Below are 18,528 nucleotides of genomic sequence, written 5' to 3' on the forward strand. Positions count from 1 at the left end.
TTTAGCAACTTTTCAACAAACTGAAATTTAGATGAGTTTGCTGGTCTTTGCCTCCTAGTAGCTCAGCTTGGACAACACAAAGGCTCTCAACAGCAATAATGTCAAGAAAATATGAACACATTTGTTTGTTGTAAGTTCTGTACAATAAGTGTCAAGTTGTGCATCAGCATAGAGCTACAAAATGCACGATTTCAGGTAGAGATGCACACATTTACCAAACTGTATATTCGAAAGAATCTCACAATCATATTGCAATTGAATTTTCCTAATATTGTGCAGAATTGCTTTTAGGTGCCAATATAATGCACTTAAAGGGTAGATTTTAGTGATTTTAATTGTGTCAGTGCTCCCAGTTGCTGCTTTAGACCTTGACGTACTTTAAGAGCTCACAGAAATGGCCTTTTTTTCAGTGAAGTCATCCTGTGTGTGTGTTCTTTTTCTTTTTGAGGAATCTTACATGTATTTTTATCTTTATTTATAGAATTCAGGGTTTGACTTTGTAAGTAAGAATGTAGTTTCTGATATGAAAAACTGTACAGTTGGATTCCAGTTTGTGAGTGTTTGGATTTGCTTTAAGACTCTATAAGTCTATAAAATCCTGCTTTTACTTGAATTGAACTTAAGTTTAGAGAAACTTTCACAAACAAATTACAATGCCTTAATGAAGTGTCTAAATATGTATTTCTGCATTAAAATTCTAATAAGGTTCATAGGATAAAGTTAATGGATTTAATTTAATATACATAAGTGAAAAGTTTGCATTGTCACTGTAAAAATCCAAACTAATGTTCTGACACAACGTGCACACTGAACAGATTTGTAAAATAAATATGGTTACGGTGCTTTAAGACACAGGCCACTCTGCAGGAGACGTGAGTTTGTATGAGATTTTCATTGTACAAATTTAAGAAACAAAATCCTTGCAACTTCACAGGACTTATCCCAAAAAAAATGGAAATAGAAATGAAATACATAATAGGATAGCTATTATTCATACCAAAAATCAATGATTATTGCTACTGCTGGAACAGTTGTCTAGCATATTGATTATTACATTTATTATAATAAAATAAAAAATATATATGTATATAAAATGTAGACCTTTGAAATGTAACAGGGGGTTTCAAGTAGACATGGAATTGATTGTACATAATATTATTATATCTTTTTTTCCAAAATTTCAAAGCAGCGCTTCGGGTCACGGGTGGATCGTCTTTAATTTTCATTCACAAACTGACTGCAGTTTTTAGAAACGAAAAGATTTCCATACACCAATGGGTGGGGGATAGGCAGTGTTGTGTTGTGTTTTGTTTTGTTTGTTTTGGTTTTTTTGCTCCACACCACTGGTCTCCAGCTGTCCTGCAAATTCTATATGCAGCCCTGATCTTATTGCAACTGATTCAAATGGATGAATTACCTGCATGTCCTCTGGTTCTGCAGGCATCTAGTAGTAAGCTCCTCATTCGATTCAGGCGTGTTGCAGCAGGGATGCATCTAAAAGTTGCAGGACAGCAGCTTGAGTGAATTGGAGCTGGAGACTCTGAGTGCACACAGGCAGGGAAAGCCTGTGTCCAACATTTAGCTCTCATTGAACTGACTTTGAACCGAAGGAACTGTATTAAGGTTAATTTGAGCAGTTTCAAAATCATTCCTTTTTTTACCCTTGTATGCACTGACATCATTAACAAGCACATGTTCTGCCCTACGTATGGAAACCCCATGCAAAATAACAGTTACCACATTTAAAGTGGTTAACGCTCCAGGTTTTTAGTGTTTAAAGGCATAATTTGTCAAATGTTGCGGGCTGTGTAAAATATAATCAATTTCTCCGCTCACAGATTGATTTAATGGAGTATAATTTCCATCTGACAGCTGTAAAGTTCAACCCACCAGCAGACACAGACAGTAGGCACCTTTTCCAACTGGTAAACATTTATTAGCATGCAGACACAAATCTCTGCCTTTCCTCCCTTCTTTGTTTCGTCTTCATTCTCACCGTGTCTTCTGACTACTGCCTACTTACTCCTCCTGTTTCTTTCTTTTATGAATCCTCTGTTTTCCCTCCCCGTACCCCGGCTGTGTGAAGAGGTGATAGCGGTGGGAGACAATGGGGAAGACTCACTTAATTAGCTGGACGAGAAGATGCATTGTGGCAATTACTGAGCACAAAGGGACAGGAAAGTATGGCTCTGTAATGCGCTACTGCGTGCATTTGCCTGCCTGTTGTGGCCCCCGAAGGCAGGTAGGCCTTTTATAGAGAGAGTGAAGGCAATAACAATGGAAGACAGGATGTACTCCACATGTAGTACCATTTCCAGTGCTTTTACAAAAAGGGGCAATGGATGCGGGGGTCTCTTAAAGACTGGAGATTTTCAAACTCTATGATCTCCACAGATGGATTATGGGTGAGAAATGCACATGTCTGGGTGCATTTTATGTGCTTAAATTATAGAGCTGTAGGTGCAAACTTTCAAAATGTACCTCTTTGTAGTGTGTGCTATGCTGAATTACATTCTCTTCAGGTAAGAGCTTTGCAAAAAAAAATCTATCTATCTATCTGTCTGTCTGTCTGTCTGTCTGTCTGTCTGTCTGTCTGTCTGTCTGTCTGTCTGTCTGTCTGTCTATCTATCTATGCACAATCAGACTTACTTAATCTTAAAATAAAGGTAGAAAAGATAAGCTATTTGGTGAATTGTGAGGTGCAGGTTGGTACGGTACGTACGTATAGGACAGATTGGAATCAGTAAGAGTTAGTCTCAGCCTTGGGAGGGACAGAACCCTCTCCATTTTCTGGTTTTGAAAAATAATTGCAGCACCAAGGACTCCACTTGCTATCTTAGCACATCAGGGTAACAAACTCTCACTCCTCTAGACTGAGACTCAAGCATGTGACGTGTTTCTCACTCTCTCTCTCTCTCTGTTCAGATGGAGCTCACTCCAATTTATGAAAGTGTCTGGAATGAAAGTAAAAACACTTTTTTTTCTCTCCTGCACATTGCTGTGTGCAATTGGTCATTTGTGTACAGCATAGTCCAAGGGCTGCAAAAACACTGTAGATCTTGGGTACAGCGCTCTTTCTGGTTCGGATCAATCTGCAGATTGTTGCAGCGTTTGGTGGCGTCGTACAGGATGCTCTTGACGGTGAAGAGGTGGAATTAATAAATAGTACTAAACAGTAATAAACACTAGTCGTCCTTTAAAGTATAACAATAAAACCGTGGAGTTGGTACGTCTGATTACATAACATGCTTATTTGACAAAAACTAATTTTTGGAAACTGCGTACCCCATAAGAGCAAACATAAAACGCACACAGTCTGACACATGGTGATGTGGCGAGAGGACCTACTGTACTTGGGGGAACCATGAAGTCAGCTCTCCAGCAAAAAAAAAAAAAGAAATATCCTAAAAACGAATGTCTGGCCATCAGCTTGTGACCGTAGGCTCAAAAGCGGCTGGTTTGTGCAGCAGGACATTGTGAAATAAAAGTTTTAGAGTAGCCTATTTAAAGTTCGGGCTTAAATCTGACTGAAATGCTGAACAGGTCATTAGAGATCGAAACCCACCCAATGTCGCTTAAAACAAGAAGAAAACAAAGCTATTTTTTTTCCCTTTTCTTAAATGAAATTATCATTTGAAACCTGATTTTTGTGTTTATGCAAGTAAACATTATTAATAAAAATGAGGAAAAAAACGTATGGCCCTGTGTGACCTAATTGTAAACATTCAACGAGCCTGATCAGTAAAAATCAAGTCTATTCACCTTCAACAGTTTTCAACCGTTTAGAAACCCAAGCACTACTTTGACATATAGGATATGTATATAACTTTTTCGACATTCATAATCATTTTAAACTTGACGAAAATCTGTGTTTTGAAAACTTCTATGCTTACCTTTAAGGGATATGGTTAAGTTAAGATATTTCCTGTTTCTGGTCACCCTGTTGTTTTGTGCCAATCTGGAAATGCTGTTCACTGTTTTACTGTTTGGGTGTGAGTGGCCCCCGTTGCCTGGTGTGGCTTCATGTTTTCTGCATCTGTGCGTGTATTTGTGTAGAGTTGGGCCTGGCAGACAGCGTTCTCCTCTTGTGGAGTGGCCCGAGGGGATTTCTTTCATGAAGTCAGATAACATCCAGGCGACCCCCTCTTCCCTTTTTTATAAGAGTTCCTTAACCTTGATAAATGAAGTAGAGGCGGGAAGGGAGCGAGGGAGTCAGGCTAGGTGGGAGAGAAAAAGTTGTGGACTGTGTTGGGAGATGAAGCTCTGATGGAGGGAGGCAAGATAGGGAGAGAACGAGAGAGAGAGAGAGAGAGAGAGAGAGGGAGAGACACCAACTCCCTGTCCGACTTGCTCTCAGGATCAATAACGTTCGGAGAGCTGCTGAGCACTCCTGTCTGGCAGCTCTACCGTAGGGGATGGAAAAAACAGAGGGAGAAAGTGGGGAGGGGAGGGAGAGAAAGCAAAAAAAGGGGTGCTGAAAAAGCCTCTCTATCTCCCTCTTGTCATTCTTCTCTGATGGGGGAGGAAGGAGGACATGAAGCTGGAACGAAGGGAACATGGATGAAGGCTGGAAAGGAGCTGGGATTGTGGCGTCAGATCGTGCCGTTTCCAAAACACACACACACACACACACACACACACACCCCATCACGCCGAGGTCTCCTTTTTTTACGGAGCCACAAGGTTACAGAGTGTCGATACAAAAGCGCACAGCCCTCCGACAAATGGGATTTGGCATGTTCAATCAACGGTGCTGCCAAATCCCTGTTGTTAAGTGTTGCAGAGTCATATCTGTCTGCGGCGAGCCTGAGCTATGCTACCTGGGTCCGCTAACCGTCTCCTAAACATCCTCCAAAGTCCTCAGTAATAGAATTATCTGCCACATTTGTCATTGGATTTCAATAGGCGTGTCTTCTGTGGCGCGAATGGCAAACAGAGAGGGAGTTGTCACGCTGTGCACCTGTTGTAAGAAATTAAAAAAAAAAAAGCCTTTTAGTGACTCCTCCGCCAGAGCCTCGAGGTCACGGACACCTGAGCTCTCCTCCCGTTTCCTTTCACACTCTTCTACTTGATTTGCCTCCTTGGAGTTAAAGTCTTTCTGGTCTCTCTCCTCCGGCCATCTCCGCTGTCCTGTGTCAGGCCTGATCCTTTCATCTCCTCTTTCCTAATCCTGCGTCTAGAGAAGCCTTCTCCACAGCCCTCCTCCGCTTCACGTTGCTCTTTTTTTTCTTTTTAACTTTGTGCCTCTTCTCATTCCAGCGTGTCCTTCTTCTTGTCTTTTTCCGCCCTCTTTATCCCCCTTTATCACCCCTGCCTTTTCGTTTCCTCAGCTTTTTTTCAACGTCTGCATCTTCCTTCCTCCCTGCTCTTACTTCTGCTGCTACTGAATTAAGTTAGTGATCAGTTGACTGCCCCTATCATTGGTAGAGAGCAGGTTGGTCCTCCCCTCCCTAGAGGGGGGTGCATTGTCTGTACTAGTTGACTGGTGTAATCCTCCTACTAGGGACAAAGGGCACCACCTTCACTACTCCAGCCACCTTTGAAGTGGCATTAGCCCCCTGATGAGAACCATAAGCCATCCTGCTCCTTCCTCCCTGGAAACCCAGCATCACACCTTCAGCTCTTTGCTACTAACTTTGGGCTGCTGGGATTTTCTTTCTGTTCAGGAATAACGCTCCTAATTTAACATACACACAGTTCTTTCCACAAGTATTAAAGTTAGGTCTGGGATATTGTAGCCACACCAGATGTTTAACTGTTTTTATCATTTTAAGCTTTGATGCTTTTGAAACGAAACAAATAGATTTCTCTAGTTGGATGCAAATGTTGTAACCAGTGCTGCTATCTTGCCAGGTCCCTCTTGAAAAAGAGACTGTATGTTAATTAAAGGTTATTATTATTATTATTATTATTAGACCACGGGTTTCGATGGACATTCAGCTGCATTTTTAGTGTGTGTGGTCGTCTTTCTGGAAAGTGAATCTCTACACAAAGTTTTTTGTAGCTTCTCACAGTTTTATTCCTCTATGGTACTCAGCTCTGTCCTTGCTAAAGAAAAGCATGACCTCATCGAGATGTTAAGATTTATTTACAAACTATTAATAGTGTGCCTTAAAGGTGACCCCAGTCAAGGCAACCAACAATTGAAATAAACTACAGAAACAGTAAAAGAAAAATGAGTAGAAAAACAATGACTCTCCTAAGAAAGCCATAAAAATTGTGCTTTTTATGTAATACACTTGACAATTTGTTTAAATCTTCAATGTGTTTTTATGTTAATTGAAATTAAGTAAGTTGTAAATTTTGAATCCTTAGTAAAGCTGCTATTTCAAACAACAAGGGAGTGAATTTAAAAGTTGACTTATTGTTTAAACACTTTACTATGAAAAGAATATGTGTGAGAAATTAAAATATGTTTGGGCTCCCCCTGCAGGCCTGGAGGCCCTAAACAGCTGCTTTGTTCTCTTATGCCTCAGGCCAGCTCTGTCTTTCAGCACAGCAAAAACGCATGCTGTCATTTGTACTTGTTTTTCAAATAAAAAACTTTATGTTGGAGCCTTTTAATCCAGTCTTTGGTTTTATAGACACTTTTCAATAATATCATACAATCTTAAATTAAGTACGGAGTTTAGAAACCTTTAAGTTGTGGCTTAACTTAAAGCCACAACTTTAAGTTGTGGCTTTAAGTTAAGCCACAACTTAAAGTTGTGGCTTAACTTAAGCCACAACTTAAGGATTCAGCAGCCTGTATACCACTATAATTATGACATATATAATCAGGCCATTCATTGCATGTTTGAGTGGTCTGTAATGCAAATAAATCATAATTATTTAAGTGTCTAAGTGGTAAATAAATGGCTAAAATAGAATTTTTAAAATGACAAATAATGTTTAAAATAAAAGTAAAAAAATTTGATTGTGTGTTTTGGTTTCACATATAAAAAAAATATACTGCATATTACAACATAAACATCAATCATAGGTTGGAGGGTGCCATAAATAAATATAAGTAGTTATTTATCTACACTGAAATATATTGAACAACATTTAAATACAATATTCTTGTAGGATTCACTGTAACCACCTTTATCACAATTAGATTGAGTTGTTGAAACTTGCACTGACTTTTCAGCTGTAGCAAAAATCTTGACATTTTAAAAAATTATTTTCCTTCTATTATTTTGCAATAATAATAACAAAAAAAAAGATCTGAAGTGCATGACTGTGCCCTGGTCTCTCCTACATCCTGTGCATTAAGACCATCGAGTACGAAGCCTCCACTAACCTACATACTGTACCTCATTCACTCTCTCTGCCTCCCTCTTCTTCTTTTTTTTTTTTCTCAACCACACAAACACACATTCGCACTGGGAACGAGGAAGTAAGGTTGCTATAGGAACAGCTGGTCAGAGTTTACCAGAGGGGAAACAAACAAAGTACTGTTCATGAGAGCAGGTTGTTCTGGACAGAAGGAGCACTGACACTCTCGGTCCGAGTGTGTCAGCGTGGGTTGTGTGTCGTGTGTTGTGTGTAGTAATTGACTCGATTACTTTGTGAATCTGGGCTTTCTGGATCCATTCAGTTCTGTCTTTACTGCTCCTGTAGATCCGCTCATCTGTCGAGAACCTTTGTCGCATTTTTTTTTTATTATAGGCGTTGTGGTGATAGTGCATTTATTCTTTAAAGGAATTCAGTAAAATGCTTGTGATCCCAAAATGTTCTGCAAGTTTGTTTTAATAAAAAAAAAGAAAATGGATTTGTTTGACAAGAGAAAAAGGCCAGCATTCTCACATACTTATGCAACTCAAGTATAACAAAAAAATTCTGCAGTTTATTCTTATTCTGTGTACAAGTCCCAACTAGATTCTCTTCCAGTATTTTCTCTGCTCACAGTGACTCTGCAGTTTGGATATAGATTTTATTCAATATAAATTCCTGTCAACCTGTGTGACTCTGAAGCTGCAGCTAACTTCCACGTCCTCGTAATGCACGTGAACAAAATGTATCGAAACTCTTGAGACGCTTGCAGACCCATAAAAATGCCACCGTGCCTTCCTGCCCTCCATCTGTGTCCTCACACTGTTTAATGGCCGTTTACCGCCGCGTTCAGCCGTTTGAGCGAGTCTTTCAGACCGTTTTCTTTTACCTTCAGTTCCCCACTTTTATTTATTCCCCCTTGCAACAAACAAGTTCATTGGCAAGGGGCAAAAACACCCCCAATCCCACCTCCTCACCAAGTCTACCCCACTTTTACGCCCTTCCACCCCCCCACCCCCATCCTCCTTCTGCCCTCTCCCTCTGCCAAGACTGAAAGATAGACAGACATACTGTTCTCTCTTTCTTCGCCTTTCACCCTCTCAAACCTCCTTCCATCCATCCTGCCTGGACGGCCACAATGCAGGCGCTCTATCCTGCGGCAGGGAGAATGCAGCCCTGAACTAACAATATCACCAAGGCTGCCTGAATGCCGCCGAGTCCCATTGTACTCTGTCAGAGGGGAGTTAACACCCATGTCTGAGCCCAATGAATAGTATTATTGTGTCTGAGACATACGCCGCACCCCGGGTCCCCGTCTATGTCCCCCTAACTCAACCGGCCTCCGCCCCTCCCAAACTTGCTTCCCTTGTCCCAACAGTGTAACTCCCCCTCTACACCTCCCCCCCACCAGCCGCCACACCGTCAACCTACACCCCCGCCCCGTCCTTAACAGAAAGCTGCAACTTCCAAAGCCTCCCCGGCCCACCAAATCCAAGCGTCCGCACTTTACTTCTCTATTCCCCTGGCAGTTGGCCCACGGGGTTTAAGTCCGTTTTGTAAAGCGTACAGAAGGGTGGAGAGATGTGGATCGCAGCCCCGTCCCCTGTTCTCGGTTCTGCAGCGACATTGGCGAGGGCATATCGTCGATTGTGCAAGTTGGCGCGGCGTGGAGGGGGGGCGGGGGGGTTGAATTTGGCTGTGGCCCTTTCTCTCTTGAGAAGCACAATGGGGCCATGAATCCTCAAAGAAATGTCTCCCCCTCCACCCCCCCATCTCATCTGCTATTATCATAAGAAGAGAGTTGCTGGACCCATTTGAATAACTCTAGATGATACAAAAGATGAGATGTTTTCCTTTTTTTGCAAAGTTTCTATAGCGCACCCCTGGCCTGGCCAAAACATTTCCATTCCATCACACTCACTCTGCCACAAACAAGAAAGAAATTTCCGGTCAACTTTCAGTACTGCCTTTTATTCTTCCTTATGAATACAGGGCCTTTTAAAAACATTCTGTCATGATCCGTGGTTTTCTGTGTGTTTTTGAGTTTTTCAATGTGTTCCTGTTTCCCTGTGAGTCTCTGTCCTGTCCTCCCCGTTGATTGCTCCCCAGGTGTGTCTCATTCCCGTAATTATCTCGTGTGTATTTATACCCACCTGTTGTCTGTGTTCCTCGTCGGGTCCTCGTCGTGTCCATGTCTATAGTCTTCTGTTTCTCTGTTAACGTCGTTCATGTGAAGTTTCTGGGACATTCCAGTAGAACTGCCAAGTCCTGTTTTGTGCCCGCTTCTCTGTAGACCGTTTGTACTTTCCAGTTGAACTGCCTAGTCCTGGTCTGTGCTAGCTCCCGTGAGTCCCATATGTCAGTTGCTACCGGTATTAGCTGTGTGCTCGTTTGCCGTGCTGCCTGTCCTGGACTGAGAGCTTATTATTATTATTAAATTAATCTTATTCATCAACACAACCTGGGTCTCAGCGTCTCTCCTCACCGCAACCACACCACTTCATGACACATTCATGCAAGGACAAGCGGGTATAGATAATAGATGGACGAAAGTGGCAAGCATTTGTATTTAGCAAGTAGCTTCGTGGACTAACTTTTGCTGGAATGACAGCTGTAAGTCTTTTTGGGGGTTTGTCTCCCACACATCTAACAACTGAAAGTTTTGGCCATTCAGTTGTTGCAAAGTATCCCAAATTCAGTTAAACTGTAGAGAGCGACTATGAAAAAACAAACAAAAAAAAAAACAAAAAAACTAAGGCTTACCATAGATTCTGAGCTTCGAGCTGATAGATTAAAAAATGTTTAGTTTTGGTCTCATCTGACCAGAGCACCTTCTTCCTCTTGCTTGTTGTGTCCTTTGCGTGACCCGAGGCAATCATGACTTTTCGCGTCTTTAGCAACAGCTTAGAAAGAGAGGACACATTTGTGGAGCTCGTGGTTTTTCCAACTGAGCTGTCAAACTCCGAAATTCCTCCACAGCTACCAGGGGCCTCGCAGATGCATCTTTAATGCTCTCCTTGTCTGGCCTGTCAGTTTACGCAAAAGGCCGCGTGCTGACCCTGCTTTAGACTTCTTCACAGCCTCGTCTGCTGTGTCCCTTGGTCTCCTTGATTCTGATGGTGCATCAATATTCGTAACTGTACTGAGATTAAATCACAGTAAGCTGAACTCTATTTTTTTAAAGTGATCTCGGAATTATGTGGACAATTATGCAACAAAATCTCCCTAAAATATGCTGAAGTTTTTGTTTGCAATGTAAGCAAATTCCTCACTTTTGCAGGGCAGTATTTAACCTTTTAGCCTGTGGTCCAGCAAGAGAGCAAAAGACTGTGGCTGTTGAAGAAACGCTTTTCCTGTAAATACCACACTTTTAATGTGTTCGATTGATGCAGTAGTGATTTTTATAATGGGCCCACTCTCGCTGTATTCTGCTATCTGCAGCACATCGACTCTAATGGCTGAGAGTACGTTGGCAGGCAATATGTTACTGCCATACACACTTAACTCTCTGCAGTTTCCACCCTCTAAGGTTAGCAGGTTCATATTACCAGCTGGGAGAAGATGCCAAAATCCTCACCCTTGACTTGTTGCTGATCAAAGACCAGAACTGACACTTAGAGCGAGGAAAAGAAATATCCTGAAAGTTGAGATTAACTTGTTTCCTTTTCCATCACTGTCTGTGCTTGTTTGTGTGCAGCTTGAGAAGAAGAAGAAGAAGAAGAAGAAGAAGAGGAGGAGGAGGCGGTGGAGGAGGGAAAAGAGAAGCCAGAGTGGGTGGAATCATGGAAGAAGAGGAGGATGGAAGCAGTTTGAGGAGGTTGTTCGAAGCGGGTGAACCCAGAGCAGGTGAACGCAGCTGCGGATCGCCATGGGCTTTCTGTCTACTTCCTCTTGTGGGCCAAGTTGCTCTGTACTGGGGTTCCGAAGACCCAACAGGGGGCCAGCCAAAAGCTGCAGCGAAGTGGGCAGGCTAGGCCAGGAAAGAGGCAGGTGAGCCGGGTGAGCCGAGCTCTCGTTCCCGCCGGCTAGGAGTCTCCTCGGCAGAGCAGAGCAGCGCGGAGCAGCAGAAATCAATACCGAGGAGAGAGGCGAGCAGAGGTTGCCCAACACCGCCTGCAGGCCTCAGAGCCCAGGGACCAACCACCACCACTACCACCACCACTCCTAGCTCCTATCTACCAACTCTCCTTCTGTCTCTCTCCTGGAGTTCCAGCACCGGCCAGGGCCAAGGCCCTCACCTTGCAGCTGCCCTAATCACAGTGTGTTTGCCAGAACATGCACACTTGTGCGCAGGAAAGTAAAATGAAAAGAGACAGAAACTATCCTTGTGTGTGGTTCAGCTGGAGGTTTTCCAACTCCGCTTGATAAAACTTTGCCAAAGACACACACACACACACAAGGAAGCGGCTGAAGAGCGAGCCGTGACGTCGGGGTCCCTTTCCTTCCGGCTCCCACGCTCCAATTAGTCATTCCACCTTTACCTTTTCTGAATGAGGATGCTACGGAGGACGTCGCGGCTCAGCACTGTTTCCAAGCACGTATAGCGCGCGGTATTCCTAAGATCTCATGAGGCCGGATGAAAGGACAATTTGAACTTTTTCCTCTCATCTACTGTATCAGGCAGAAGCTGTCTTTTCGCCTTAGATTTTCTTACCCGCACAACAGCAGCTCCCTTCAGAGGATATGGCAGTGCAGTATTGATCCGTGAGGTGGAAGAGAGAAAGGCGGGTTCAGGCTTTCATACCTCTTTCTCTCACTGTGTGTGTGTGTGTGTGTGTGTGCGTGTGTGTGTGTGTCTTGGGGTGAACGGGGGGTGGATTGTACCTGAAGTCCACTTACTGCTGTGCAGAACGGATCCAGTGACAGCACAGGTGAATGACTGCTAATTGAATGAGGGCTCAAGTGAAAAGGACCCTAGTTTGACAGACTGGTTCCTCCTCCGCATATGCAAAGCCAAGTTCTTACTCAGCGTAGGAAAGCAAAAGCAGAGAAACGCCTTCACCTGGCACCTGGAAGACGCATCCTCACTAAACTTCCACTTCTAGAGTTTGTGCTGTACATGCTTGAGGACCGGATTGAGGTTTTTCCCCAAAAAAACCTGGAGATATTCTCTTCAGATTGACATTTGCGGTGAGTATAAGTTTGATGTATCCTTTTATGGCATAATTGTACACAGGGTTTCTACACTGTATCGAAACGTCTGGCAAAAATAATTTTCCTGGACTCTACAGTCAATAAAAAGTATATAAAATTGAGATTGGAGACATAATTCTTATTTATAAAAGAGGTAAAATGTACATTTTTCAAAATTATGAAGAGAGTTTTATTTTTGATTTACGCATTTGTTGTTGAAACGCAGCGACATGACGTCTGTCTCACCACTTTTTAGGCCTCTCAGATCCGGGTTTTGAAATGGTTCTCGACGATTTAAAACCTGACGCGTAAAATAATGTTTAGAAAACTCTAATTTCGACTGTAGATTTTATAAAAAATTTCAGCAGTGCATGTATATAATTTAGTGATATTGCTACTTTTCCATGTTGCCAATTTGCAGTAGTCATAAACATAATCTTATTTATTCAAATTAAGCTCTAACTTTATTATTGGTGTTATCTTTGTAGTTGAAGAACAATTTAATCCTGGAAATTCACTAAACACGATACACTTACCACTGCAACTAAGATATAAGTGATCCGTACGTCTTCAGGATTTAAAGATATCTGAGTTACTATTCAAGGTATGACTATTACTAGATAATTAAAAAATAACAATTATTTATATTTTTTATCCTATGTCCACTCCAGAAAAAGTCCAGTAAAAGTATTGAATGTTATTTAGGTTATTATTTTTTTTGCATGACTCTATTAAATATTTCTTTTCTTTAAAAAAAAATGTTTTTACCATTGTACTTCCTGTAACATATTCACAAAAAAAAGGCTTTGTACTGTAATAAAAGGTACATAGTAGCCATCTTGGATTTTTAGGCAAAGTTGGCAATCACCACAACGCGTACAACAAGCAAACAATCTAATACGTGTTTTTAAGGAAAGGTCCAGAGGCGTCAGTAAAACGTATTTAATAAAACTGTAAGTAACGTTTTCTAGGGTTAAATTGGCTCCTTTTATATTTAAGACAAGCTTTACGCTGCTCTCTTTTTACATTACCACACAGAATAAAAGCATTACCTAAACTCAGAGTAGGATAATCAAGTCCAGCCAAGTTATAGCTTTTTAAAATCAGTTCACTTTCCCACTCTGCTGAACTGAGAGCCAACATGATTCCTTGTGTTTTTTTGTTTTTTTTTTCACTACTTGTGGAAAATACAATTAACAAAACCCAACTAAGTCAACGTTTTGCACTTGAATGTCCAGCACACTGAAATGCAAGCCAGGAAAAGTATGGAAGTGTGAACCGCGTAGGAACGCTGTGAACAGAAATGAATGTTTAGCTCCTTTCCGGGTGTGTTATTAGGGAATATTATTCCTGCTTAAAGGGGAATGTGTCTATTTAAAGTTAAAGCAGACACCTCGTGTTGTAGCTGATCTCCTCAGTGAGCCCTGGGCTATGATCGCGCTGTCACACAGCCTGTCGGAGGAGCTTGTTCTGGTTGCGTGTACCAGGGAGGATATGAAAGCTCGGTTTCCCCCTCTCCTGCCAATCTCCTGGCACACAGATAGAGCCTGGCGCCTCGCTACGCCTCAGCCTGGCAGCGGCCCATGCTTACAAAATGGCCGATTTCTTGTCTGCCAGCTGCTGTCTCCCCGAGCCAAGATGGCGCTCGCTCGCCTTTTCTAATGCCCGCTGTTTGCCATCTGCCCCGTGATTGTTAACGGCTATGCAAATATCTTGTAATTGCTTTTTGCATGTGCGAGATACTTAACCCCTCCCCCTCGGCTGTAAATAATGGCGGGAGCGTAGAAAGGAATGAAAGAAAACGCAACCCTGGCCGATTGCTGATTGAATACACAGCGGGAACAATTAGCAAATGAATGTTGTTACTCTGCTTTTGATTTTTTTTTTTTTTTTTTCCCCTTTAAGCTCACCTTATTGTGCATGCAAATCACCGATGCTGCTCCAGCGCTTTGGATGCTAGCTTGAAAAACGCAGCAGCACCTCGTCTCTGTCTGAGACTACGCTCCTGTGTCTCCTCATTGTGCCATATGTGACATCTGTGGTTGGCTGCATCACAAGGGTGCCCTGCCTCCTGTGACAGGCAAAAAGCCCACACTGTAAAGGAGAAGCAGAAGCAGAGGGTGAGGCATAACATAATGACCTCATTAGCATGCTCGGCACTCCTTGCTATAGGCCCCGGTGCTATGCAGCGCCGTGGGACCCACCGGTGTACGCCCTTCTCACAGCACTCAGCATGCAACATTGTGTTCTCCCCACACAATGCGGCACTTCATACAGGCTTTATTACGCCTTGTCAAAGCACGGAGTGGGGTGGGGGGATCAGCGGTATCAGTGCAGGGGAAGCAGGATCCGGGCTGCGTACGTGGAGCAGGGGATGTCTTGGTGCTTAATGGGTTTTAACGTGGCGTTAGCCGCTCTCGTAGATCCTCCGCAGCAGCCGCTGCGCCTTGACATATGTGTGTTTATGTTTGTATGGGTGTCTCTGTGGCTTATGGTTGAGTGTGTTTATGCATTTGTCTGCTCCATTGTGGAATCTCTGGCTGCTTTCACCTGTCACTGCTAATTAGTGCAAAGGGCTGATTTGGGGAATTGTCTAGGTCCTGAATCCCGGCTACTCATCCACGCTGAAGGCCTGCTGTTTGGCATCTGCTCTTAGCCTGAAGTAGGCTAGCTTCAAATTCACACAAAGAAGAAGCATACTTTTTCGATCACTTAAAACGTAATCCTTTTTTTTTCTTTCATTATTTCTTGAGCTTGCATTTCTTTGTATGCTATAGCTAGGCGTTAGCGATTACAATTAGCGCATTCGATTTTGAGAGAATCATTCAAACAGTCCTTACGAGATCTACGACTGTTGAAGAGCACGTATTTTCTTTCCAACTCCAATCCAAATATGCTTTGTGGTCATGCTTTTTTTTTAAGCATGACCACAATAAAAAACATTTTCTTGTAAACTAGGCTGTAGATTTCCCTTATCAGCTGTCGGGTACCTGCGCTCAAGTAGACTGCTCATTCCTCTTATCGCCTCCTCTATCAGAACCGGAGCCGCTTCAATCAAGCTTCTCCGTCTAATCAGCCCACACTGACACAAATTAAGCTGAGCTTCATCCGAGCTGGTTGGAGAATAAGAGCCAACACTAAACTAATGTGTGTCAGCCTGGAGAGGCTTCAAGTCCTCTGTGTTGCTTTGTCGGGGTGAGGAAGGAGGGGATGTGTAGAATCAACACGTTATAATTAACCGTGGGTAAGGATGAAACAGAAGGAATAAGGAAGTTTGGCACATTAAAAGTTTACTAAATGTGATCGATCACTAATTGCCGGCGGGTTGGCAGAATTTCTGAGACGGCATGGACAAACGGTAAATATGTTGGTCTCGATGTTAAAGGGCTTCATTCAACCTTTTGTATGTGTTCAAAGCTGCACTTTCCACGTCAAACTGTTTGCTCAAATGCTTCTTCATGCCGTTTCTACGTTTAAAGCCCATTGATGAGACTCCAAAGAAAGTTACCAGAGTTCTGACTGGCTCCGTGGTCCGTTCCCCCACACCCCACACTGTTGCTGCACACTGTCTGTCAGATGGCTGGACAAACGCCACTACGCTCACTTGAGCTTGCGTCTCTTAGGAAACATTTCCGGTTGCGATAAACGCAGGCAGTGACGGTGTGAAAATGAGAAGAAGTGGCGCTCATCCCTCTTTTTCATTTCACACAGTTTGAACACTTCAGCTGATAAGCGGCACGTGGCTGTGGGTTAAGCAGCCAAACGCAGGCGGGCGGCCCAAATAATTAATCAGCTAGTATCCTCTTGTTCTGCTTCTGTCGTCCTGGAAAGAGAAAAATAACAAAACATTTTCAGTATTCTGGGCACTTTAGATTTATTCAAAATGTGTCTTCTTCTTAAATGTGTTAAATAAAAGTAAGATTGTTTTTTCATACAAGTGTGGTGACTAAATAGTTATTTTGCTTGAGGACCAATAAAAACAATAGTTTTTATTATCATTATTATTTTATTAAAAGCAGTTACATCACACATTTTTGACTGAAATCACGTAAACACCACAAAACATCACTATTTATAGTTTAGCCTAGCTTGTCATGAAAATCTCATACATGCCAGGAATCACCACATACATGCAAGCTGCATGAACACATGCTCTCACTCATCCACCTGCCTGTTCACACTTACACGCAGGGAGGAGGGCCTCCCAAACACCGAGCCCTGCTGAAAGCTTTTACGCTAATGACAGTGGCCATGTGTGTGTGTGTGTGTGTGTGCATGCGTGTGTGTGTGTGTGTGACTGTGCTACTGCAGTTATTCATAATTCAATACACGGATCATGTTAAGGACAAAAACACCTTGGATTACGTGGACAACGTCTCAGGACCTTGAATGTACGGTGGATATTTGGCGGTCGGAGTTTGGAACTTGCAGATTGAAATCCGTGCTAGAAGCATCCCACGCTGTTAATTTTGGGTCTCGTCACCTTTTTTAAGTTGCTATCATTGCTAACGTTTATCTTCTGCTAAATCTCTTCACCGTGACATGATTTATGTGTTTCTGTTTTAAAACGTAAACCCTCACGCTCAAGAGGAAAGCGCCTGAATGCTACCGAGCCACAAACAGTCGGGAGGTTTTCTTGGGTTGTGTAAAACCAAGAATATTGAAGCATATTTTTCACAGATCGACTTGAGTGTTGGGTGTTCATTTGTGCGCGTTATTGTCATCCAGTCCACTGCAGCTTTTCTCATTCTGTCTGCCCCTTTGCTTTTTATTTGCTTAGGTATTGATTGAGTGCGGTGCACCCTCTGAAGTAATAGTTGCTGAAAGCATTTACAGCCATCACTCAATTCATCCTGGGCTGTTTCGCACATCTCTCTTCCCACTGGTGAGACCAAAGGGATCTAGTTTTTTTTTTTTTTTTCACTCAAATCCCACAGAGTCAGTTTTGCGTGTTAACAAAAAGTACATTTTTGCATCAATTCTGCTCATATTACAGCACATCCCTGGGAGATTTAGATTAGCATTATTGTTTTATATTATAGTTTGTTTCTAATAGGAGATGGGATAGGCATCTCCCACAAGGTAATAAAAGAATAAAATAGAGTAGAAGCTTAGAAAAATAATTGATCTGTTTTAAGTTGACATTTTGTTGAAAGTGGCATGTCTGGAATGATTTATAATTGGTGGAAAATCTCTTTAAGGGCATTGAAGTCTTGTGTTTTAGCAGTTTATCTTTATTTATGAGTCTTTATGGTTGAAACACTTCTTTCTCGTCCTCCTAGTTTTTAGCCTCTCTCCTCAGACTCTCAATGAGATTAAAGTCGTGACTCTGCTAGGGCCTGTCCTTCGTTGCAATATCACTCACAGAAACAAGTTGGCATATTAAACAGACAAAATAATTACAAAAGAAAATAATTAGCATCTTATTTCAGCGGCCTCTTTGTGTAACATCTTTAAAATACAGACTCTCACCTTTAGACCTCCTGTAACTGTTGTGAGGTTGTAGAAAAGGATGATCGAATTGTTGAAATGGCAACCAATGATTCAGCTCCTCAGCCAATCAGTGACCAACAGTCTTCTGACATCACGTTTTCAGTCCGACATGGCATGCTTGGAATCCCTGCTAAATAGGCACTGGGAAAGGGATTGGTACCAGTACCTACTGGTACCACGTAGCTGTATAATCCGTTTCAAGCTGACCTGAGTGGGCACTAGTGAAAAAGGGCAATTAGTGAATTGATTTAATTAAATGCATTACCTTTTCTACAGTATTCAAATTTACTGATATGACTGTACATCCGTGCCACGTTTTATGCTCTCAGGTATTTCTTTATAAAGTAGACAGCAGCCCTGTTATTCTCTCACAGCGTTTTTTATTGCCTTTAAGGGAAGGGCTGTGACAATATTATTCCCCTCATCATTATGCACACATCTACTGCATATTGTGGTTTTGTGTAGGGGTGATGTGGATGAGGGCTGCTTTGTATGAATCTGTAAAACGCATTCCTTTAACCAACATGGTCGTCTATGACTGTTCTTTTAACTGTAGCAACTTTTACAGTGAAGAGGGTAAAAGTTAAAATTCAGATAAAATTCTTTTTTTTTTTTTTACTCAGTAAAAAATGATCCGATATCATT

The 18,528-nt window shown here is 42.3% G+C and overlaps 1 long non-coding RNA gene across 4 annotated transcripts in view; it reads left to right on the plus strand.

Moving 5' to 3' along the window:
- LOC103150427 (uncharacterized) overlaps positions 1–18,528 on the plus strand; it is a 51,237-nt gene that overhangs the window by 20,808 nt on the left and 11,901 nt on the right. For all 4 annotated transcript variants that reach the window (XR_001664489.1, XR_001664488.1, XR_477551.2 and 1 more), the window contains exon 3: positions 10,955–12,387. This is a non-coding gene — a long non-coding RNA (uncharacterized LOC103150427). The remainder of the gene's footprint in view (positions 1–10,954; positions 12,388–18,528) is intronic.

The sequence above is a fragment of the Poecilia formosa genome, unplaced genomic scaffold (genome assembly GCF_000485575.1).
Source record: "Poecilia formosa unplaced genomic scaffold, Poecilia_formosa-5.1.2 Scaffold254, whole genome shotgun sequence".
Taxonomy (NCBI): domain Eukaryota; kingdom Metazoa; phylum Chordata; class Actinopteri; order Cyprinodontiformes; family Poeciliidae; genus Poecilia; species Poecilia formosa.